The 25,594-nt window shown below is 45.5% G+C and overlaps 1 protein-coding gene across 2 annotated transcripts in view; it reads left to right on the top strand.

Annotated features, from left to right (window-relative positions):
- Positions 1–25,594, top strand: part of DPP6 (dipeptidyl peptidase like 6) — a 1,508,982-nt gene that overhangs the window by 821,943 nt on the left and 661,445 nt on the right. The gene's annotated exons all lie outside the window — the stretch shown is intronic.

Raw genomic sequence — 25,594 nt, 5'->3', positions numbered from 1 at the left:
AAAATCACAAAAAAAACCCTGGTCAGGAAGGGGGAAAAATCTTCCGTGGCTTAAGTGGTTAAGCTATCTACAACTGAAAAGCCAGAGCCGCATGAAAGTTGATTTGGGAAGACTTTCTTCTGCCAGGGGCTGTGATCACAGGTCCAAGCAGGAAGCAGACAGCAATATGGTACCCATCAGCAGCCACTGACTGTGAATCCCACACTGATCGGGGTCTGAATATTTTATTTGTACTGGCAGCAATGAACCCCTGACCCACATCCTAATCCTTCCCTGACCCTACTAACCTTTGTAGCTGCAGGCACTATCAAACAATTCCTCCTCAGATTTCACAGCAGAAGCACTGAAGTCATCATCTTAAAGTCCTCCATTTCTTTGTTCTCTAATAAAAACACAGAGAAAGAACTCTGTTAAGGGAATCAGGGTGAGCTGAGCAACTGAAGAAATTACTGTGCTGCAAACATTATGGATGAATTGCTCCACAGGGCTTGCTTAAAGGGGCTCATGGCCAATTGGAGCAGTACACAATGCCGATCAGTGTATTTCTGCAGCAGGTATGGCCGGGTGTTTGCAATATAAGCCAAGGACAAGAAGCTTGTACAAATCAACAGCAGACTGATGCTGTCTACGACTGTCCACAGCTGTTTGCATGTAATTGCACATGGCGTGAATACCTGCAGTTAGAGACAGATTTATCCCTGGGCACCAACTGTCTGCATTCTGGGGTGCAAATCAGTTCTTAACAGCAAGTATTCACTCTATATGTGTTTACATGCGAATAACTGTGGACCAGTAATGGACTGTGTTAGCCTGTCATGGATTTGTTCAAGTTTCCTTTCCATGGCTCGTTGGAAACACCTGGCTGTACCCACCACAGAAATAAACTGAACTGGGTGGTACATAGCCCTAATCAGCCGTGTCCATGATCCCTAAAGCTTAGTTAAAGCTTGTTAAGAATATGTAAGTACTTAGGTGTCCTAAGCTTGGCCACAAACGTATCCTTTAAGTTGTTACCGTGTTCCATGGCAGGAACTCTGCTTAGAGTTGAATATGGTTATTTGGTAGCAATGTCACTTCAAGTTTTGTTCTGTTTTCTCTAGATCTACACATCAAAACCATAATGGGACTGAGAAAGACTTCTAGTCAGCTTTGGTACCATACCACTATAGGGAATAAAATGCAGTTTGAGACCAACCTCACTCTTCATTTACAGAATACCTGGAGAAATTAGATCAACAAACATGATTTTCCATAACGGGCAGACACAATGAAGCGTGTAAATAAGTGAAACCGTGTAGCTGGGAAATAGTACACCGAAATAAAGTGAACACTTTGACCTTCAGATAAAAGAAGGCATTTTTCTCAGAGCCTGTGAATGAATCATTAATTCACAAAGTACCACTTAATCTCTCCCGATAGTCTTAAAGTTAAGCATAAAACAACAATATAGGAGCTTTCACTGTGTGCAAGGAAGACAAGTAGATTGTATCAAACAGACAGAAAGTATTGTGCAGTGCATCAGGATCAGGAGACAAGGCTTCATGCATCCTGTCACTGCCTGCAGAAACTAGATTGCCGCTCCAATAAAAACTTATTACATTAAGCACTACAGTAACCTCGCTCTTCTATGAGATGGAGGCAACCAAAATGACTTTGATTTCTTTTTGGAAGAATCTCCCGACATCAAATGACTTTAGCAATGAATTTGGAATGCAGAAGTGCTGGGACAGTTTCTATTAGTGTCATTTGCACAGGTCCTCTGGATATTGTCAGCCTAGAATATGAAAGCTGCTATTACTATGCAATGTACACAGGGCTATGTAAACACAACACTGCTATTATCCCATAGGAGCTCATTATAAGCAATGTCATCAACAACTTGAGTCTGGTTCTTCGGGTTTATACAAGATTGATTAACATAAAAAAAGTTTTAATTTTAATCAGCAGGTATTTGTTTTAGTTCTGAAATAATGTAACATTTATATCCACATTTATAACAATGATCCCTATTCATGAGGGTGTAAAGACTGTTAGTGTTCCTGACAGAAGCCAGCCTGACTTTCTAGCATGATAGAAAAGTAAAGATTTTATTGCTACAGGCAATAGGAACAATGCTTCAAACACTTTAATGAGTATTCACTACAGCCATTCTGAACCAAGGTTCCATGAAACCCTTAGGGTTTCCCAGAGGTTGCTAGGAGTTCCTTGAGCAAGGGAAGATTCATCTGAGTGATGGCATAGTTCCAACACAAATATCTATTGGTCAATCCAGTGTTGTGGGACCATTGGAATCTATCCTCTCATCTCTCAGCCACTGACACCAATGGTCTATTTAGTCATCAGTTAGGGGGCATTTTTTCCATTGACCTCCAATGTAGGTTGGCACTAAACTTAAACCAGTGTAAAAGGCATTCTTTTCAGGGACCAGCAGTGTAATGGGTCACTCCTCCCACTGATCTCCAATGTAAGGTGGCCCTTCTACCACTGACCTCCTATGTAAAGGGCACCTCTCCTACTGACCATCACTGTAAGCTTGTACAATACATACAACAAATTTTATGGGTCTTTCTGCAGCTGACCTCCAATGTAAGGGAACCTTCTCCCACTGATCACAAATGAACGTGGCCACTTCTGACCAGCAATGTTAGGGAGCACCACACTGGCCAACAATGTAAGGAGGCCCTTTTCCTACTGACCATCAATGACCAATTACCACTAATGTAAAGGGTAATTTCTTCACTGAACACCAATATAAGGTAATAGCGCTAATGTAAGGAAGGGGGCCCTTCTCCAACTGACCACTAATGTAAAATGGTCCTTCTCCAACTGACCACCATTGTAAGTAGGCTCCTCTTCTACTGACTACCCATGTAAGGGGGCCATTCTCCCACTGATAACCAATGTAAGTGTAGCATAATTTCCAGGCATTGTGCCAGATGTGGGTCTGCCAGGGTTACCGCTAGTAACAACAGCACATTTAAGCATGTTCTCCAAGTGTGAGCACTGAGACAAGAAACAGTTCAGCATCTTTGGGTTTTGTATTTATTTTAGGAACTTGGATGGGAGAAGGGAATGAGTGGGATAATTCTCTGGCTCTACTATACACTGTAATAGGACAACTGAGAAAAATGCCTCTTGACGCTGACTTAACGTTGGCTGAATGCCGGTCAACGCCGGTTGGCGCTTGTTAACACTGACTTGCTGTCCTGTTAACTCTGTACTGACTTTGACACTTCCCTGGTGACACAAAGTCCTTTGCACTGCTCCCTTTAGCCCTCTTTGCTAAGGGAGCTACTTGAAATGCTGCTGCAGCTCTTAACACTTCAGGGCCCACACCAGCACCCTCTTTACTCTTATACTCCTCTTCAGGGCTTAGACTCAGGCATTCCCTTTTCTAAGCTTCCTCCTGGTTAGCTGGCTCCTGGATCCATCTGACCTTCCTGGAGTGGTCTCCTATCCTAGGCAGTCCCTGGGGCAGTTTACAGTACTCACGACTCTGCTTTCCTGGAAACTCTGGCCCCAACAGCTCTGCACAGTCCTCAGCACACTGGATCCCTCTCTGCAGCTCAGCTCAACACCTTCCCTCACACTGACAGGAGGAGAGACAGTCGTCTCCTCCCTCCTGGGACTCTGCTTCCCGCAAAAGACACCCTGTCATGTGCTCCCCTCAGACTTATATCCCATCCCAGGATGCATTGTGGCATATTCTGACCTCTCTGGGATAGATACAAGCCATGGTGTGCTATTGGTCAGGTTTCCTCCACTGCCCAATGAGAGCCCTCATTGAGTACAGTGGGGAGATTCCCCAAGCTCAACAGGCACACCTGACAGCACATGACAGCCTAACTGGACAATCAAGGCCCCCCTGATAAGAAGGCAGGGTCACCCATATACTTTCCTAGCACCCACTAGGAGGGTGCTGCATTAGGAAGCTTTACTCCTAAAGACCAAAAATATAAGATGGCACCACACTTGCAGGGAAGAAATTGCCAAGCAATTGCTAGACTGATAATGGCAACTTTGCTTTCTCTTTCTCTCTCTTTGTCTATGCTAAGCTTGCTGCATTACACTGCTGTGCCACTAAAACTTGCAATTTTTTTACTATGCAAAATAAAATAGGTCTCATTGCAAGCTGCAGAAAACATTCTGGAAGATTATATGACATTTATGAGACTACTAGTTCAATTAGTATTCCAGACTCATAAAGGGAACAAGCAGTCCAGACTCATAAAGTGAGTAATGTATGTCAAGTCTGTGTTGATTAATTATTGTAGACAGCACATAATAATAGCAAAAGAGAAATAGGATACAGTAACAGAGTAAAAAGCTCAATTTAAATGCTACATAAAAAATGTTTTTTCTTTCATATATGAAAGTGTCTGAAGGGAGAACTGTCTGTGGTTTTCCTAGCAACTAATCAGATCCTCCTGTTTCATACTGAGTTCAGATTACAAATTGTGGAAGACATGTTTGCAGGTAATACACGCAGTTTTCCTTTTAGAGGTTATACACCTCAGGGCACTTTCAGATAGAGTCATACACTTCCAGATAATCTGCACTCTTTATAGATTACCGTGCAGTATCGATATTTGATCTATTTGATCTATAGGTCATAATCTATAACCGTCTTTAAGAATGGCTGTGATCTACCCCTGGACCAGTATTAATCTTCCTTGATGACTTCTCTGCCTGGCTTCCAAACTTTCTCTCTTCTGTAATCCCGATTTCAACAGCTCTGTCAATACTAACACTCCTGCTACTTCTAAACTTCTCAATCTAACCTTCTCTTTTGACCTGAAGCAATGGATACATGCTTCTACTCACTCTGATGGCAACACCCTTTACCTTGTTGACTCCTATCCATGCACTCCATGCATCCTCTCCAGCAATTATTTTCCTCTCTATGATCACTACCTTATTCATTTTGCTCTCTCCCTGTCTTCCACCTCCTCTCCCTCCAACTGCCTAACTGTTACCCATAGAAACCTTTCCCACCTTAACCATATGCTTCTCTACTCTGCTACTGACCACCCCTATGACAAAATCTCACCCCTGTCCTGCCCCAATTCAGCCACTTCTGTATACAACAGTTCACTGTCATTATCCCTAGACACACTCATCCCTCTCACTACACACAGACTCAGTACCCAACCCCCACGAACTCAGCAAACAGATGATACCAGAAGTCTCAAAAAATGTAGCCGTGCTCTTGAGCGCCTATGGTGTACGACTAAGTCTTAGAAAGATTTCAACCAATGTAAATCTGCCCTCCAAAAATACAATTCCTGCCTCAACACTGCCAAGCAGACCTATTTTATCACCCTCATTAACAACTTACCATCCAGTCCTTACCAACTTTCTACCTTTAAAGGATAAGTTCAGTCAAAACCTAACTACACTAGACCTGCTCTCTGCCACATTCGAAGACTATTCTATCTAACCCTGTAAAGCAAAAATCACTGTACTTATCTATTCTACACCCATCCTGGTCCGGTCTCCAGCAAGGGAAGCTCTGTGCAGGAGAGGACCGACAACGACTGTGAAATGCCTGGGAAGTGGCATCACCCGTAGACTTACTATTGGGCTTCTACACTGAAGCCGCCACTGTCAGCGTGGGACCGGACTGGATCAGCTGCAGAATAGGTAAGTACAGTGATTTTTGCTTTCCAGGGTTGGGTTAGATAAAATAGTCTGAATTGGAATGTTGGAATGTGGCACAGAGCAGGTTTAGCTGGACTTATCCTTTAACTCTACTTCATTCTCCACTGCCCAGGACATTGCTAATCACTTCAAAAATAAGATTGATACAATTCATGATGAGATCTCAGCTGTACAGGCACATCCCCCCTATAACACTGTCCACAAGTACAATCATTAAAAAACATGCACTAGTCACCCTATAATTAAAAAGCCCTCATTGGACATCACCATTAACAACCCTGTGACCTAATCTCCTTGCTCCTTGCTCCCCTTTTTCTTCAAACTCCTTGAATGTCTAGTCTAGAACCAGGGCCGGTGCAAGGATTTTTGACACCCTAGGCGAAACCTAATTTTGCTGCCCCTTGGCTCCTCCCCCTTGCCCCCCCCCCTTGGCACTGCCCCCATTGGCTCCACCTCCTTTGTCCTGCACATGTATACCCCACCTTTTTAATGACAGCTACCATTTTGAATACAACGCTTTGCTAGACCAGCTAATTTTAAAATAGTTTATTTTAATTGTAAACATTTTCTCATATGCAAAACATGCTATGCTGGGCTCTGTGCTATGCCAGGCTCTGTGCTATGCCCGGGCTCTGTGGTACGCCAGGCTCTGTGGTACGCTGTGGATATCCCGGCAGGGCTGAGGGCGGCAGTGTCAAAGCTCAGCTGTTCAAGACTGTGAGAATGGAGCCGCTATTTCCTCCGTAATACCGGCTCACAGGCGGAGTGATATCAAGTGCACTCTGCCTGTGAGAGGAGGAGTCATACAGAGGAAGCACATGGCTGCAGTAGAGAGCAGAGCCATGTGCTTTCTCTGTATGGCTCCTCCTCCCACAGGCACTTGATATCACTCTGCCTGTGAGCGGAACCTAAATAGCGGCTCCGTTCTCAGTCCTTACAGCTGAGCTCCCCTCTGACGCTGCTGTCCTCAGCCCTGCCGGGATATCGCCCTGTGCTCGCGGGTGTCCATGAGTGCAGGGCGAAATGCGGGAGACTCCCACAACTTGCAGGAGACTTGAGATGTCTGCAATACCTGGGAACATAGTAAATTTGCATAAATCATATTCATTCATTTGTTACTTTATTTGTGATCTGGTGCAGGGTGGAGATCGCTTGTGATTGTCACATGTGTGTTTCCCTTGGTTTTGGAAATGTTCACTAAATAAACCTAAAGCTGGCCATGCACTGATTGAAATCCCCTGAGTGGGTGCTGAGTGAATAAAGAAATAATTTAGATTTTTTTTTATTCAGTGCTGGTTCACACTATTGCGATGACAGACATCACATGTGATTCAGATCGCACTGCTCCTAAAATCACATGCGATGTCTGTGTGGTGCAAATTCAGCCATACAGTTTGTATGGCTGAATTTGCATCTGAATCGCATTGAACTCACACAGGACCCTTTTTTTGGTCCGCGGCAGAATTGGATTGCATGGTGGTTCACACCAGTGCAATCCAATTCATGTGTGAACTTTCATATCGCACTGCGATATGACCTGGGGGTGTCGTTAACTTTGAATTGACACCCCCAGCGTATTGCATATGGCAGTGTGAACTGTCTGTGCTGCAGATGCGATGCGGAAACACGCAGTAGATTCGCAGTGTTCTCACATCGCAATAGTGTGACCAGCACTAAGTCTGCAGACTGCAGGCTGAACAAAAAAAATCTTTAAGTACTATATGGCCAGCTTTACTGAAATTAGATGTCTAAGGCTCCGTTTCCACTATTGCGGCTACAAAGTCGCGCTACTTCTAACGCAACTTTGTAGTGTGACTTGTTTGCGGCTACTTCTGGGGACTTCAGTACGACTTCCTTCTATTATGAGGGACAAATCGCACTGAAGTCGGCCCAAAAGTAGTGCAAAAACCTTTTTACAAGTCGCTGTGACTCAAGTCGCAGCAGTTAGAATGGTCCTAATTCAAATTAATGGGTTTTGACTTGTTGTGCGACTTGACATGTGTCAAGTCGCACTACAAGTCACAATAGTGGAAACGGAGCCTAACTTAATAGCAGTCAGAATTAGAAATAACCACCTTAACATCCTCCCCCCCCCCGGCCCCCAGATAGCTTCTAATTCTAAACCAGAATCTCTTAGGATAGCTTCTTAAACCAGCATATTGTATGTAGAAAACATGTTTAAATTATGATTCTAAGAGTTGAGTCCTCCAGCCAGGCTCCAGCACTAGGGTTGAGCGGACACCTAGATGTCCGTGTTCGACGGGTTCGGCCGAACTTTAAAAAAAAGTCCGGGTCCGTGTCCCGGACTTTTACCGAACTTTTCCCGGACACCGAACCCCATTGAAGTCAATGGGGACCCGAACTTTAAGGCACTAAAATGGCTCTAAAACACCAAAGGAAAGGGCTAGAGTGCTGCAAATGGCAGCAAAACGTAATTAAGAGCATGGCAAGTGCTCTGCAAACAAATGTGGATAGGGAAATAACTTAAAACAACAAAAAAAAACAGAAAAATAAAACAATGTTCTTCTTCATCTCTGAAGGACGAGGCCCATATGGAGTAGGAGGGAGGTTGAGGTGGTGGTGGATGTGGCGGTGACATAGGCGTGCGCACAGGGTGTGCTGGGTGTGCCTGGGCACACCCTAATCACCTAGGGCACATAGCATTGCCAGTGAGGAGATGGGAAAGATCTCCCTGGGACCTGCTCTGCTCTATTTCTCCTTGCCTACAGGTACATGGCCCCGATACATTACTCTCCCTGCTGGCAAACACATGCATGTGTATTTCAACTTTGGGGTGCACACCTTAATGCAATAGGCTGCGCACACCTATGGGCGGTGTAGGTGGAAGCGGCGGTGGAGGAGGACCAGGGCCGGATTAACAGCATCATGGGCTTGGTGCTGAGGATTTTGAAGGGCCTTAGGGCCGTGCCTTGCCATGCACCCAGAGGAGGAAGGGTGCAGCCATGCATGCCTAATTCAACATGGGATGCTGTCTCTGAAGCCCATAAACACATCCATGCATCGCCAACTGTCCCTCCTTGTCCGGCCTTCACGCTGTGTGGGGAGGTTCTGAGGGTGCTGCCTGGGGAAGCGAGCATAGAAGCCAGACTTCTGTGTTTACAAGTGACAGAAGAGCGGTAACAGTGAATATGGCCAACCCGGGGCCTATATAAAAGGTAGGGGCCTGGAGCTGCAGCTCCAATAGCCCCTACATTAATCTGGCCCTGAGGAGGAGGACGAGGTAGCCAACACTGCTTCTTTTCACAAATTTTAAATGAGGGTACACCCCAAAAGAGTGAGAAAGAGCAAAAATGGAACAATGGGTGGGTAAGGTCGGTATCCATTGCTATTCTGCATAAGGTACGGAAAAGTCCCGTGGGATCCATGCCTGGTTCATTTTAATGAACGTGAGCTTGTCCACATTGTCTCTGGACAGGCGGCTGCGCTTGTCTGTTATAACGCCCCCAGCCGTGCTAAATACCCGTTCAGATAATACACTGGCTGCAGGGCACGCCAGCACCTCCAAGGCGTAAAGGGCAAGCTCAGGCCATGTGCCCAATTTGGAGACCCAGAAGTTGAAGGGGGCAGACCCGTCATTCACTACATGTAGGCGTGTGCACACATACTGCTCCACCATGTTGGTAAAATGCTGCCTCCTGCTAAGACGTTCCATCTGAGCTGCTGGTGCTGCTGTTTGTTGTGGCGTGCTGACAAAGCTTTTCCACATTTCGGCCATGCTAACCCTGCCTTCTGAGGTGCTGGCGGTGCCCTGGTTGCGTTGGCGACCTCCTCCTCCTCCTCCTCTGCCTTGTGCTTCCACTGTGGCCCCGCTGTCAGATGGGAATGCCAGCAGCATGGCGTCTACCAGCGTGCGCTTGTACTCGCGCATCTTGCGATCGCGCTCCAGTGAGTGAATTAAGGACGGTACGTTGTCCTTGTAACGGGGATCCAGCAGCGTGGCCACCCAGTAATCAGCACAAGTTAGAATGTGGGCAACTCGGCGGTCGTTGTGGAGACACTGCAGCATGTAATCGCTCATGTGTGCCAGGCTGCCCAGAGGCAACGAAAGGCTGTCCTCTGTGGGAGGTGTATGGTCCGTGTCCTCTGTATCCCCCCAGCCACGCACCAGTGATGGCCATGAGCTGGCCTGGGTGCCACCCTGCTGTGAACATGGTTCCATCTCCTCCTCCAGCTCCTCCTCCTCCTCATCCTCCTCATCCTCCAGAACTGTGCCCCTGCTGGACAATTGCGTCCCTGGCGTTTGCGTGTGCAGGAACCCACCCTCGGAGCCCCTTGCGAATGACTGCCCTGAAAGCCTTGGAAATGTTACCTCTTCATCCTCCTCCTCCTCCTCATCCTGTGCCACATCCTCTTCCATCATCGCCCGAATTGTTTTTTCAAGGAGGCATAGAAGTGGGATAGTTAAGCTGAGAACGGCGTCATTGCCACTGGCCATGTTGGTGGAGTACTCAAAACAGCGCAACAAGGCACACAGGTCTCGCATGGAGGCCCAGTTATTGGTGGTGAAGTGGTGCTGTTCCGCAGAGCGACTCACGCGTGCGTGCTGCAGCTGAAACTCCACTATGGCCTGCTGCTGCTCGCACAGTCTTTCCAGCATGTGCAAGGTGGAGTTCCACCTTGTGGGCACGTCACATATGAGGCGGTGAGCGGGAAGGCCGAAGTTACGCTGCAGCGCTGCCAGGCGAGCAGCAGCAGGGTGAGAACGCCGAAAGTGCGCACAAACGGCCCGCACTTTCTGCAGCAGCTCTGACATATCGGGGTAGTTTTTAAGGAACCTCTGCACCACCAAATTCAGCACATGCGCCAGGCAAGGGATGTGCGTCAAACCGGCTAGGCCCAGAGCTGCTATGAGATTTCGCCCGTTATCGCACACCACCAGGCCGGGCTTGAGGCTCGCTGGCAGCAACCACTCATTTGTCTGCTGTTCCATGCTCCTCCACAACTCCTGCGCGGTGTGTGGTTTGTCCCCCAAACAGGCAAGTTGTAAAACTGCCTGCTGTCGTTTACCCCTGGCCGTGCTGAAGTTGGTGGTGAAGGTGTTACGCTGTCCGGATGAGGAGGCGGTAGAGGATGAGGAAGCGGAGTAGGAGGAGTTAGGAACAGGAGGCAAACTGAAGCGCCCTGCAATCCTCGGTGGTGGAAGGACATGCGCCAAATTGCTATCCGCCTCAGGCCCATCCGCCACTGCATTTACCCAGTGTGCCGTTAGGGAGATATAACGCCCCTGACCGTGCTTACTGGTCCACGTATCCGTAGTTAGGTGGACCTTGGCACAGATGGCGTTGCGCAGTGCACACCTGATTTTTTCCCCCACTTGGTTGTGCAGGGAAGGGATGGCTTGCCTGGAAAAGTAGTGGCGGCTGGGCACGACGTACTGTGGGACAGCCACCGACATAAGGTTTTTAAAACTGTGCGTCTCCACCAGACGGAATGACAGCATTTCAAAGGCCAATAATTTTGAAATGCTGGCATTCAGGGCCAGGGATCGCGGGTGGGTAGGGGGGTACTTCCTCTTCCTCTCAAGTGTTTGGGAGATGGAAAGCTGAACGCTTCCACGGGACATTGTGGAGATGGTTGTTGGTGACCCAGGTGGTGGTGTTGCTGACAGATCGTCTGTTTGCGGGGTGGCAGGTGCCGGTATCACTACAGATGTGGCTGGAGCGGCCGAGACTGCAGCAGAAGAGGAAGCAGGATGAGCCAGAGACGTTTCTTGGTTTTGAAGGTGTGTACTCCACTGCAGCTCGTGCTTTGCACTTAGATGCCTGATCATGCAGGTTGTGCTCAGGTTGAGAAGGTTCATGCCTCGCTTCAAGCTCTGATTGCACAGGGTGCAAACCACTCGTGTCCTGTCATCAGCACATTTTCTAAAGAACTTCCACGCTAGAGAACTCCTTTGAGCTGACTTTGGTGCGCTCGTTCCCTTGCTGCGTTGGGCAGTAGCGGGCGTAGTGTCTAGGGCACGGCCGCTCCGCTTCTGCACCCTGCTCCCTCTTCTGCTGTGCTGGTGGCTCTGTGCGACCACCGCCTCTTCCTCCAAACTACTCAGTTCACCTGCATGACGTTCATTCCATGTGGGGTCGAGGACCTCATCGTCCTCCACATCATCTTCCACCCAGTCTTCACCCCTGCCCTCCTTGTCGGTCTCCACAATGCTGAACGCCGCAGCAGTTGGCACCTGCGTTTCGTCATCATCGGAGACGTGCTGCGATGATCCTTGCATGTACTCATCTTGAGAAATAAGTGGTTGGGCATCGCTGCACTCAATCTCTTCCACTTCTGGGGCAGGGCTAGGTGGATGGCCCTGGGAAACCCTGCTGACAGAGTCCTCAAAAAGAATAAGAGACTGCTGTATGGCTTGGGGCTCAGACTGCTGGCCTGATTTGCAAGGGGGTGAGGTGAAAGACGGTTGGACATTGGCTGCAGGTGCCAACTCTGACCTTTCTGCAGTAGACTGGGTGGGAGACAATGTGAAGGAACTGGAGGCACTGTCAGCAGCAAACCAATCTACTATCGCCTCAACTTGTTCTGGCCTCATCACTTCTAGGGGCGTTTGATGCCCTACCAAATACTGATGCAGGTTCTGTCGCCTACTCACACTTGAGGAAGGTGTTTCACTTGTGCGTGTAGCTGGCACAGATCGACCATGTCCTCTCCTTGCAACAGGAGCTCTACCAGCAGCACCACGACCCAGGCCACGGCCCTTATTTGACGGTCTCCTCATATTTCTGTAATTTAAGATCTTGCCCTAGAAAGGTTTTTATTGAATAGCGGAATAGAAAATATGATCCAAAAAAAGTGTATGTATATCACACGTACACAACCACACTAGGCCCCAATTACTATTGTTTGTACCCCTAAAAGGCTAGATGAGGAGTAGGGGGAGTATGGAACAGGCAGCACCCTCAAACCTTCAGAAGTATGAGATGAACCCCAACAACTTGGAAAGGTGGATCTCTCTCACACGTACCGACACAGACTATCCCGCAATTCAATTGATCCTCAAAGGTTTTTATTGAATAGCGGAATAGGAAATATGATCAAAAAAAGTGTATGTATCTCGCACGTACACAACCACACTAGGCCCCAATTACTATTGTTTGTACCCCTAAAAGGCTAGATGAGGAGTAGGGGGGGTATGGAACAGGCAGCACCCTCAAACCTTCAGAAGTATGAGATGAACCCCAACAACTTGGAAAGGTGGATCTCTCTCACACGTACCGACACAGACTATCCCGCAATTCAATTGATCCTCAAAGGTTTTTATTGAATAGCGGAATAGGAAATATGATCAAAAAAAGTGTATGTATCTCGCACGTACACAACCACACTAGGCCCCAATTACTATTGTTTGTACCCCTAAAAGGCTAGATGAGGAGTAGGGGGGGTATGGAACAGGCAGCACCCTCAAACCTTCAGAAGTATGAGATGAACCCCAACAACTTGGAAAGGTGGATCTCTCTCACACGTACCAACACAGACTATCCCCCAATTTAACTGATCCCCAAAGGTTTTTGATTAAATAGCGGAATAGAAAATATGATCCCAAAAAAGTGTATGTATATCACACGTACACAACCACACTAGGCCCCAATTACTATTGTTTGTACCCCTAAAAGGCTAGATGAGGAGTAGGGGGGGTATGGAACAGGCAGCACCCTCAAACCTTCAGAAGTATGAGATGAACCCCAACAACTTGGAAAGGTGGATCTCTCTCACACGTACCGACACAGACTATCCCGCAATTCAATTGATCCTCAAAGGTTTTTATTGAATAGCGGAATAGGAAATATGATCAAAAAAAGTGTATGTATCTCGCACGTACACAACCACACTAGGCCCCAATTACTATTGTTTGTACCCCTAAAAGGCTAGGAGTAGGGGGAGTATGGAACAGGCAGCACCCTCAAACCTTCAGAAGTATGAGATGAACCCCAACAACTTGGAAAGGTGGATCTCTCTCACACGTACCGACACAGACTATCCCGCAATTCAATTGATCCTCAAAGGTTTTTATTGAATAGCGGAATAGGAAATATGATCAAAAAAAGTGTATGTATCTCGCACGTACACAACCACACTAGGCCCCAATTACTATTGTTTGTACCCCTAAAAGGCTAGATGAGGAGTAGGGGGGGTATGGAACAGGCAGCACCCTCAAACCTTCAGAAGTATGAGATGAACCCCAACAACTTGGAAAGGTGGATCTCTCTCACACGTACCGACACAGACTATCCCGCAATTCAATTGATCCTCAAAGGTTTTTATTGAATAGCGGAATAGGAAATATGATCAAAAAAAGTGTATGTATCTCGCACGTACACAACCACACTAGGCCCCAATTACTATTGTTTGTACCCCTAAAAGGCTAGATGAGGAGTAGGGGGGGTATGGAACAGGCAGCACCCTCAAACCTTCAGAAGTATGAGATGAACCCCAACAACTTGGAAAGGTGGATCTCTCTCACACGTACCAACACAGACTATCCCCCAATTTAACTGATCCCCAAAGGTTTTTGATTAAATAGCGGAATAGAAAATATGATCCCAAAAAAGTGTATGTATATCACACGTACACAACCACACTAGGCCCCAATTACTATTGTTTGTACCCCTAAAAGGCTAGGAGTAGGGGGAGTATGGAACAGGCAGCACCCTCAAACCTTCAGAAGTATGAGATGAACCTCAACAACTTGGAAAGGTGGATCTCTCTCACACGTACCAACACAGACTATCCCCCAATTTAACTGATCCCCAAAGGTTTTTGATTAAATAGCGGAATAGAAAATATGATCCCAAAAAAGTGTATGTATATCACACGTACACAACCACACTAGGCCCCAATTACTATTGTTTGTACCCCTAAAAGGCTAGGAGTAGGGGGAGTATGGAACAGGCAGCACCCTCAAACCTTCAGAAGTATGAGATGAACCCCAACAACTTGGAAAGGTGGATCTCTCTCACACGTACCAACACAGACTATCCCCCAATTTAACTGATCCCCAAAGGTTTTTGATTAAATAGCGGAATAGAAAATATGATCCCAAAAAAGTGTATGTATATCACACGTACACAACCACACTAGGCCCCAATTACTATTGTTTGTACCCCTAAAAGGCTAGGAGTAGGGGGAGTATGGAACAGGCAGCACCCTCAAACCTTCAGAAGTATGAGATGAACCTCAACAACTTGGAAAGGTGGATCTCTCTCACACGTACCAACACAGACTATCCCCCAATTTAACTGATCCCCAAAGGTTTTTGATTAAATAGCGGAATAGAAAATATGATCCCAAAAAAGTGTATGTATATCACACGTACACAACCACACTAGGCCCCAATTACTATTGTTTGTACCCCTAAAAGGCTAGGAGTAGGGGGAGTATGGAACAGGCAGCACCCTCAAACCTTCAGAAGTATGAGATGAACCCCAACAACTTGGAAAGGTGGATCTCTCTCACACGTACCAACACAGACTATCCCCCAATTTAACTGATCCCCAAAGGTTTTTGATTAAATAGCGGAATAGAAAATATGATCCCAAAAAAGTGTATGTATATCACACGTACACAACCACACTAGGCCCCAATTACTATTGTTTGTACCCCTAAAAGGCTAGGAGTAGGGGGAGTATGGAACAGGCAGCACCCTCAAACCTTCAGAAGTATGAGATGAACCCCAACAACTTGGAAAGGTGGATCTCTCTCACACGTACCAACACAGACTATCCCCCAATTTAACTGATCCCCAAAGGTTTTTGATTAAATAGCGGAATAGAAAATATGATCCCAAAAAAGTGTATGTATATCACACGTACACAACCACACTAGGCCCCAATTACTATTGTTTGTACCCCTAAAAGGCTAGGAGTAGGGGGAGTATGGAACAGGCAGCACCCTCAAACCTTCAGAAGTATGAGATGAACCCCAACAACTTGGAAAGGTGGATCTCTCTCACACGTACCAACACAGACTATCCCCCAATTTAACTGATCCCCAAAGGTTTTTGATTAAATAGCGGAATAGAAAATATGATCCCAAAAAAGTGTATGTATATCACACGTACACAACCACACTAGGCCCCAATTACTATTGTTTGTACCCCTAAAAGGCTAGGAGTAGGGGGAGTATGGAACAGGCAGCACCCTCAAACCTTCAGAAGTATGAGATGAACCCCAACAACTTGGAAAGGTGGATCTCTCTCACACGTACCAACACAGACTATCCCCCAATTTAACTGATCCCCAAAGGTTTTTGATTAAATAGCGGAATAGAAAATATGATCCCAAAAAAGTGTATGTATATCACACGTACACAACCACACTAGGCCCCAATTACTATTGTTTGTACCCCTAAAAGGCTAGATGAGGAGTAGGGGGAGTATGGAACAGGCAGCACCCTCAAACCTTCAGTATGAGATTGTGTTCACTGTACCCCACAAAGATTGAGTTCACTGCACCCCACAATGATTGTGTTCACTGCACCCCACAAAGATTGTGTTCACTGCACCTCACAAAGATTGTGTTCACTGTACCCCCCAAAGATTGTGTTCACTGCACCCCACAAAGATTCTGTTCACTGTACCCCACAAAGATTGTGTTCACTGCACCCCAAAAAGATTGTGTTCACTGCACCCCAAAAAGGATGTTGTTCACTGCACCCCAAAAAGGATGTTGTTCACTCCACCCCAAAAAGATTGTGTTCACTGCACCCCACAAAGATTGTGTTCACTGCACCCCAAAAAGATTGTGTTCACTGCACCCCAAAAATGATTTTGTTCACTGCACCCCAAAAAGGATTTTGTTCACTGCACCCCAAAAAGGATGTTGTTCACTCCACCCCAAAAAGATTGTGTTCACTGCACCCCAAAAAGATTGTGTTCACTGCACCCCACAAAGGATTTTGTTCACTGCACCCCAAAAAGATTGTGTTCACTGCACCCCAAAAAGGATGTTGTTCACTGCACCCCAAAAAGGATTTTGTTCACTGCACCCCAAAAAGATTGTGTTCACTGCACCCCACAAAGGATTTTGTTCACTGCACCCCACAAAGATTGTGTTCACTGCACACCAAAAAGGATTGTGTTCACTGCACCCCAAAAAGATTTTGTTCACTGCACCCCAAAAAGATTGTGTTCACTGCAGCCCAAAAAGATTGTGTTCACTGCAGCCCAAAAAGATTGTGTTCACTGCAGCCCAAAAAGATTGTGTTCACTGCAGCCCAAAAAGATTGTGTTCACTGCAGCCCAAAAAGATTGTGTTCACTGCAGCTCACACACAGAAAAATGGATGTGGATCACTGACACCTGCCTATCTCCAATCCCACACCACACAGCAATATCGATTGTAGTTTGTAGAACACAGTTTCCCTAAAATTCAGCAGACTCTGTCCCTAACAGGATTGAGAAGAGATCGTAGATCAGGATTGAGTGCAGACCCCACCCCCCACACAGCAATATCGATTGTAGTTTGTAGAAGACACTGACCCTATATAATTCAGCAGACTCTATCCCTAAAATGCCTACAACTCGCCCTGCCTAAACACTCCGACCTGTCCCTCAATTCTATCCGGACACAAATGGTTTTTTCCTGCCTATCTTTCCCTAATCAGCAGCCAGCACGTTGATGTGTGCTCTCTGTCCCTGAATCTAAGCAGCATAATGACGCCGCTGCGGCTGCCTCGAACTTATAAAGACTTGGTCACATGCTTCAGACGGCCAATCACAGCTACTGAGACATTTGCAGGCATGGCTGGGATGGCTTAAGGCACACCAGTTAAACGATTGTTGATTGGCTGTTGAAAGCCCGCCATGAAAAGAGCGCCAAAGCATGCAAAACCCGGAAATAAAACGACCGAACACGGATTTTTACCCGAACATACAGTAAAGTGTCCGTGTCCGTGTTCGGGTACAAAAAATCCAATTATTCGGTACGAACACGAATAATACAGTCCGTGTTCGCTCAACACTATCCAGCACGCACCTTCCAATCCTTTCTTGCTTTGGTTTCTCCTCCGCGGTTAAGTTGCTGCCCTCCATAGCATAGATTGGATTCCACACTCCATGCTTCCTCTCTGCCTGTTCTTCCCAGACCCCCATGCTGGCTGCAGTGACACGCCCACTCCCTCTGATAAGTGAAGTGATTTCACTCCACAGCTTAGCACAGGACAGGAGAAGAGGGCGGACCTACGGGAGCAGAGGCTGACTGTTTACATCTGGAGGAAGGAGGGGGTGAGACTCCATGACAGAGACAGGCTGTCACAGACATCCTAACTGAAAAAAGTCAGCTCACAGGACTCGGTGACTTGCGAGTTACCGATCACGGTCAGTGTCAGTGATTGATTATGTAGTACAGAGACCAGAGCGGCTCGCTGCTGCACAGCACAGGGGAGAGGGAGGGAGAGACTGAGAAGAGGAATTGAAACTAGCGGCCGGCCGCCGCCCTAGGCGGCAGTGCGCTCTAGGCGGCTGCCTAACTTGCCTAGTGGTAGCGCCGGCCCTGTCTAGAACCAATTGAATGACTATCTCACTGTGAACAAGATTCTTGATCCCTTTCAGTCTGGATTTTATCCTAAACACTCCACAGAAACTGCTCTCCTAAAACTCACAAGCAATCTACTAACAGCTAAAACCAATAGACACTATTCTGTACTCCTACTCCTGGACCTCTCTGCTGCCTTTTGATACAGTGACCCTCACTCCTTTGGTCTCTGCGACTTTACTCTTCGCTGGTTCTCATACTACCTATCCCACCCATCAGCGTCACTTACTGTACATTTTTATTTCCTCACCTTCTCCTTCTTTCTCTGCCGGGGTCCCCCCAAGGTTATGTTCTTGGACCTCTCCTATTCTCTATCTAGACCTCATTATTGGGTCAGTAAATAGCCTCCCATGGCTTCCAATACAATTTCTATGCCAATGACACCCAAATTTATCTCTCTACCCCTTAGCTCAGTCTCCACACCTATCACTAACTTACCAACAGACATATCAGTCTGGATGTCACACAACTTACTCCAGCTCAATCTATCTAAAACCAAGCCCATAATATTTCCTCCCCTACATGCCATGTTCTGACCTCTCTGTAAAAATCGATGGCACAACTATCAACCCATCCCTGCATGCCAAAGCACTAGATGTTATCCTGGACTCTGAACTATCCTTTCGGCTCCTTGCTGCGAGAGTCATCCACCTTACCAACTGTTCAGTGTCTGCTTCTCCTCTCTGCCAATCAGTCCACTGGCTTCTGCTCACCCAACAAATTAAATTTAAAATTCTAATAACAACTTACAAATCTATCCACAACTTGGCCCTCGGCTACATCATCACCCTCATTTTGAAATACCAACCAAATCATCCTCTTCATTCCTCCCAAGACCTTCTGCTCTCTAGCTTCCTTATCACCTCCTCCCATGATCGCCTCCGGAGCCTCTCTCCATCTATTGAACTCCTTACCCCAATTTATCCGACTATCTCATACTCTGTTCACTTTCAGACAATCCCTGAAAACTCTTGTTTTTGAAAAGGTCTATCCTGCTCCCACCTAACAACTGTACTTTTATTTTCTTCTTCAGCTTATCCCCCACAGTTATTAACTTTAGTACCTCTTGACCGTTCCTCTTAGATTGTAAGCTCTTATGAGTTGGGCCCTCCGATTACTACCGTATTGAATTGTATTGCAACTTGATTGTAACTCCACTGCCTGCCCTCATGTTGTAAAGCGCTGTGCAAACGGTTGGCACTATATAAATCCTGTATTGTAATAATAGCAACAGAAGGCGAGAGCATAGTATGAAAGGTGGGAAAGCATGGATTATTCACTTCTGTGGAATTAATACATGCATCACTAATGGGGCATTAGTTTGGGGAGGGAAGAACTGTTCCTTAATAATTTTGAACTTTTGCTTAATTTGCATAGGCACACACAGCTCCCATAAGCCGTGCAATCTCTCAATCCTCACAGGAGTTTGACTGACAGCAGCAGGAGCCTATGGCTGCCTGTGTGTCCTGTGAAACCAGAAAGGGGAGAGAGCTGGGCTGTAGCTGGATCAAGCAAGTGTTTAATGAATAGGGGGGGGAGAAGTAGTTAAGAGTTTTTTTTACCTTAATGCAGAGAACACATTAACGTGGTTGTAAACCCCACTCGTGAAATTTGACGTAAGCGCATATATCTGTAGTGTTTACTTATCTGTCTCCAAAGCTCTAAGTGCCGTTTCTCTCTGGTGCTCCATTCCTCTGTTATCAGCAGAGTCACTTCTGACAAGCTCTCCGACACATGAGATAACAGCAGCTAAAAATCTGCAGGGAGATTGTCTATTCAGACTGCAGCTCTAAATGTTCCTTTGTTCCTCTGCCTATGTGAAGAGGAGTGTGTCCCTTTCCACCAATCAGCTGTCACACAGTGCAACACAGACTGCCCACCCACTGATGAAAGAGGAAGAAAGATTTCAAACACAATCTGCACTTTTCAAAGTATGTAGAAAGGGGAAGACAGCACATATACAAGTAAAACATATGTAGCATGATTTGTTTAATCTTTGTGTATCATCTGAGGCTATTCACTTCAATGGTCATATGTGAGGGTTTACAACCACTTTAAAGTAATAAACAAAAAACTGACCTAAGTCAGTAAGTCAGCGCTCACTGACTCACAGTGGAAGGTAAATGCATAGACAATATGTGTAAAAAACACACAAGCATATATAAACATAAAATGGTAAGGCAAAAAATTCTAAAGGAAGAGGGGGGGGGGGAATGTATATACAGTGGGTACGGAAAGTATTCAGACCCCCTTAAATTTTTCACTCTTTGTTATATTGCAGCCATTTGCTAAAATCATTTAAGTTCATTCTTCTTCCTCATGAATGTACACATAGCACCCCATACTGACAGAAAAACACAGAATTGTTGACATTGTTGCAGATTTATTAAAAAAGAAAAACTGAAATATCACATGGTCCTAAGTATTCAGACCCTTTGCTCAGTATTTAGTAGAAGCCCCCTTTTGATCTAATACAGCCAGGAGTCTTTTTGGGAAAGATGCAACAAGTCTTTCACACCTGGATTTGGGGATCCTCTGCCATTCCTCCTTGCAGATCCTCTCCAGTTCTGTCAGGTTGGATGGACAGCCATTTTTAGGTCTCTCCAGAGATGCTCAATTGGGTTTAAGTCAGGGCTCTGGCTGGGCCATTCAAGAACAGTCACGGAGTTGTTGTGAAGCCACTCCTTCGTTATTTTAGCTGTGTGCTTAGGGTCATTGTCTTGTTGGAAGGTAAACCTTCGGCCCAGTCTGAGGTCCAGAGCACTCTGGAGAAGGTTTTTGTCCAGGATATCCCTGTACTTGGCCGCATTCATCTTTCCCTCGATTGCAACCAGTCGTCCTGTCCCTGCAGCTGAAAAACACCCCCACAGCATGATGCTGCCACCACCATGCTTCACTGTTGGGACTGTATTGGACAGGTGATGAGCAGTGCCTGGTTTTCTCCACACATACCGCTTAGAATTAAGGCCAAAAAGTTCTTTTTTGGTCTCATCAGACCAGAGAATCTTATTTCACACCATCTTGGAGTCCTTCAGGTGTTTTTTAGCAAACTCCATGCGGGCTTTCATGTGTCTTACACTGAGGAGAGGCTTCCGTCGGGCCACTCTGCCATAAAGCCCTGACTGGTGGAGGGCTGCAGTGATGGTTGACTTTCTACAACTTTCTCCCATCTCCTGACTGCATCTCTGGAGCTCAGCCACAGTGATCATTGGGTTCTTCTTTACCTCTCTCACCAAGGCTCTTCTCCCTCGATAGCTCAGTTTGGCCGGACGGCCAGCTCTAGGAAGGGTTCTGGTCGTCCCAAACGTCTTCCATTTGAGGATTATGGAGGCCACTGTGCTCTTAGGAACCTTAAGTGCAGCAGAAATCTTTTTGTAACCTTGGTCAGATCTGTGCCTTGCCACAATTCTGTCTCTGAGCTCTTCAGGCAGTTCTTTTGACCTCATGATTCTCATTTGCTCTGACATGCATTGTGATCTGGAAGGTCTTATATAGAGAGGTGTGTGGCTTTCCTAATCAAGTCCAATCAGTATAATCAAACACAGCTGGACTCAAATGAAGTTGTAGAACCATCTCAAGGATGATCAGAAGAAATGGAAAGCACCTGAGTTAAATATATGAGTGTCACAGCAAAGGGTCTGAATACTTAGGACCATGTGATATTTCAGTTTTTCTTTTTTAATAAATCTGCAACAATGTCAACAATTCTGTGTTTTTCTGTCAGTATGGGGTGCTATGTGTACATTCATGAGGAAGAAGAATGAACTTAAATGATTTTAGCAAATGGCTGCAATATAACAAAGAGTGAAAAATTTAAGGGGGTCTGAATACTTTCCGTACCCACTGTATAATAAACAAGTCAAAGATGGGAGTGCAAAAACCTCATCTATGAACGAAGTCCTTCCACAGTCCGGAAAAAATCACAGTGTAGATGATTCCTTGTAGTGGATGGTCATGGAGTCCAAATCAAGGTGTATGTGACATATAGAGTGCAGGCAGCTCCTCGGGAGGTGAGGGACCCTTCAGGCATATAACAAAAAAGGAAGAAGACAAAGGGCGCCAGGTCACAATATAGTATGAGAAATATGACAATTTATTGTAGTGACTTACATGTACAAACGATCCAAAATACAGCCAGTAAACCATGAACAACGGTACTCGCAATGGGACACATCCGGGATGATCAGATCCGGGGACCTGCTGAACGATCCTGTGCTGTGTGGCAGTGTCTATGATACAGGTGCCGGTTGCTGCTGTAGGTGGCGCAGGCTCCCTGGATGGGCAGCCTAGCAGATGTCTGTGTACAGCAGGGTCAATGAAAGCAGTGACCCGGAACCGGAAGTGATGTCAGCGACCTGTCAGTTCCTCCACGGAGTCTGACAGGAACCAGAGAGCTGAATAGAGTGTGGAGGGCAGGCCGCAACGTCGTTTCGGAGGTCCTCCTCCTTCTTTAGGCAGGCCCGCCCCTCCACTGGAAACACTTATATAGGAGACACAGGCAGGGAAGCCCATTAAGTGAACAATGACTGTAATTAGCCGCAATAAAAACAATATCAGTGAATAATTAAAACCATTGAGATAAAAAGGGAGAAAAAACCCTGTCTATGAACTGAAGTATGAAGGGCTTGCGCTTAGGATCACTTGGTTCGGTGAGTGTAAATTAATATAAATACTAAAAAAATTCCTAAAAAATTATAAATAAGCTGCTGCTGGTATAAAAGGTGGTACCCTTCAAACAATGAAAAAACACTATGTACCTGCGCTGCTTATAACCAAAACCTTTAACATCAAATATGTACTTTGTGCTAATAAATAAATAATATAATAATATATTAAAGTGCTCGTGCAAGTCTGTGCTTATAAATAACTGTAAACAATGTACATACGAATATTGTGCAACCAAGCTGATTATCAACAATAAATAAATATCAGCAATAAATATATACAGAGTCAATTTCAAATGTGAAACATTTCATGTGCAAAAAATATTCAAGTGTAAAAAATATATATATATAGTTCATAGCAACTTTAAAATCTTCTTCCCAAACTCATAAAGTGTAAGTCTCTGTGCTCATACAAGTGCTTCGGGCTCATATATATAAAGTGCCGGTGCTCAGTCCTAGTGAGTTGGTGCTCCCCTCTAGGTTCCCCACTCACCAGAAACTGGGAAAAAATTTGCCTTATAAGTGGTCCTATGAGGTAGACACCTCTATGGATCGCCAGCAGAATGAGGGTGTAGATCCACTGTCCCACACTTTATCCAGGCATTGCTCCCCAATTTCATGCAAAGAAAAGGGCCATCATCGTGTAATATGTTCAATAAGTTTATTGTACACGCAACATAAAGATACACTTACAATATGTGGAGAGTCAATCCGCCTTTAGCAAACCCACGGGACGCCAAACAAATGGCCGTGCGGTCCACCCGTGTAACCGGAAGCCGGAAGTGGTTGCAGCCGGAAATGACGTACTACGTATTCGGACGGCTTGACGCGTTTCGCTCCGCCAATCAGAGCGTTATCAAAAGCCATTTGCAGATGCAGAAGGATTGTCATATTTCTCATACTATATTGTGACCTGGCGCCCTTTGTCTTCTTCCTTTTTTGTTAACCACTTTAAAGTGGTTGTAAACTTCAGTCATGGAATCTGAACAAAGCACATATATCTGTAATGTTTAGTTGTGTCTCTCCAAAGCTCTGAGTGTAATTTCTCTTTGTTGCGTTGTTCTTCTGTTATCAGCATGTGTCACTTCTAGCAAATTGTCCCAACACCAGAGATAAAATGGTGATGGGAGAGGAGAGCTCAGTGCATAGCTTGTCTATTCACAACATAGCTCTGCATTCTTTCATTATTCCTGTGCCGTGCGTGAAGGGGTGTGCGTCTCTTTCCTCCAATCAGCTCTCACGGGCTGTACAAGAGCTCTAACTGCAGCTCCCTATCCCCTCCTTTGTGCTACTGACAGATGCAGAAGGATTGTATCTAAATTCAGTACTTTGAGGGGATGTAGAAAGAGAATAATGCAGATAAACAAGTAACATTTATGTAGGAGGATTTTTTTCATCTCTGTGTATTATCTGAGGCTATTCACTTCACTGGGTATATGAGAGGGTTTACAACCACTTTTAGGTAACAAAACTTTTTGACTTTAGAACTACTTTAAATATTCATTGCTTGTCATTGTTCATTTGCACATCTTCTTTTCCCCTGTAAAGTGTGATAAACCTGATATCAAATAAAGTAATTCCAGTATTTTTTGTATTATGCACTCTAATAGTTAACTGTATTCCTGTCCATTTCTGCCCACTCTATTGATCTTGTTAGTCTTATATATATAATAAGAAAACAACCTTAGCTCTTATGTAAATTGGCAAGAGATACTGCTGTATTTAATAATTAGTGCAGGAAAGAAACAAAATGACTAACCTCTCGGTATTGAAAAGTTTTAACAAAATATAATGCATTTTCGCCACTCAAGAGTCTGTGTTCCACACTGATCCTCATTAACTACTTTGAACATCCTGTTATTGATTTTCATAGATTTGCACACACTTTTTTCAACATTAATACTTTAATTATTTGCGACCTTTTGAGCTGTTAAGCTTCTCCTTCTATAAATGCTGATGTATCAGTCTTTAACATAATTGTAAAGTCTGTTATTTTTTTTAAATAACAAACATATTATACTTACCTGCGTTGTGCAGTTGGTTTTGCAAAGAGTGGCCTGACTACTCCTCATCTCTGGTCCCTCTTTAGCTCTCCTGGCCCCTTCCCCTACCCCCACAGCAAGTACCCGAGCTGAGTCACAGTTCCCTGTGTCCATTCAGACAAGGAGTCGCGACCCCTGGCCCCGCCCCATCTCTCCTGATTGGCTGACTGACCTTGATTGACAGCAGTGGGAGCCAATCCAATGAGGATGGGAGTGCCCGGCAGCTGAGAAACTCCTGCAACATCACTGGATAGAGATGTGCTCCGGTAAGTATTAGGGGGGTTGAAGGGGGCTGCTGCACACAGAAGTTCTTTTTTATCTTCATGCATAGAATGCATGAAGATAAAAAACCTTCGGCCTTTATAATCCCTTTAAGGTCACTTAAGGTCCAAATTTGTTCAAAACAGGTAGATGTTCACTTCTCCATGTCATATTACAAGTAAAAGAACAGAGAAATCAAATATTTTAAAAGCTTACTTGCAGTATGTTTCTTTTCCATACATATTTTTTTTGTTTACTTGCAATAGCTTGCTAGAAAATAAAGTTCCATAGTACAGCCCTCTCTCTCCTTGCACATAACAGCCCTCTACTCTTTTAAGAGTGTTTAATCACTATGTGCTGGCTCAATCATCTCCACTACTGCACTTCTGAATGTTCCCTATCACATAGCTAA

Source organism: Pelophylax lessonae, assembly GCF_965119305.1.
Source record: "Pelophylax lessonae genome assembly, chromosome: 5".
Classification (NCBI taxonomy): Eukaryota; Metazoa; Chordata; class Amphibia; order Anura; family Ranidae; genus Pelophylax; species Pelophylax lessonae.
The sequence above is the reverse complement of the archived record's forward strand: the minus strand, read 5'-3'. Positions and strand labels throughout refer to the sequence as shown.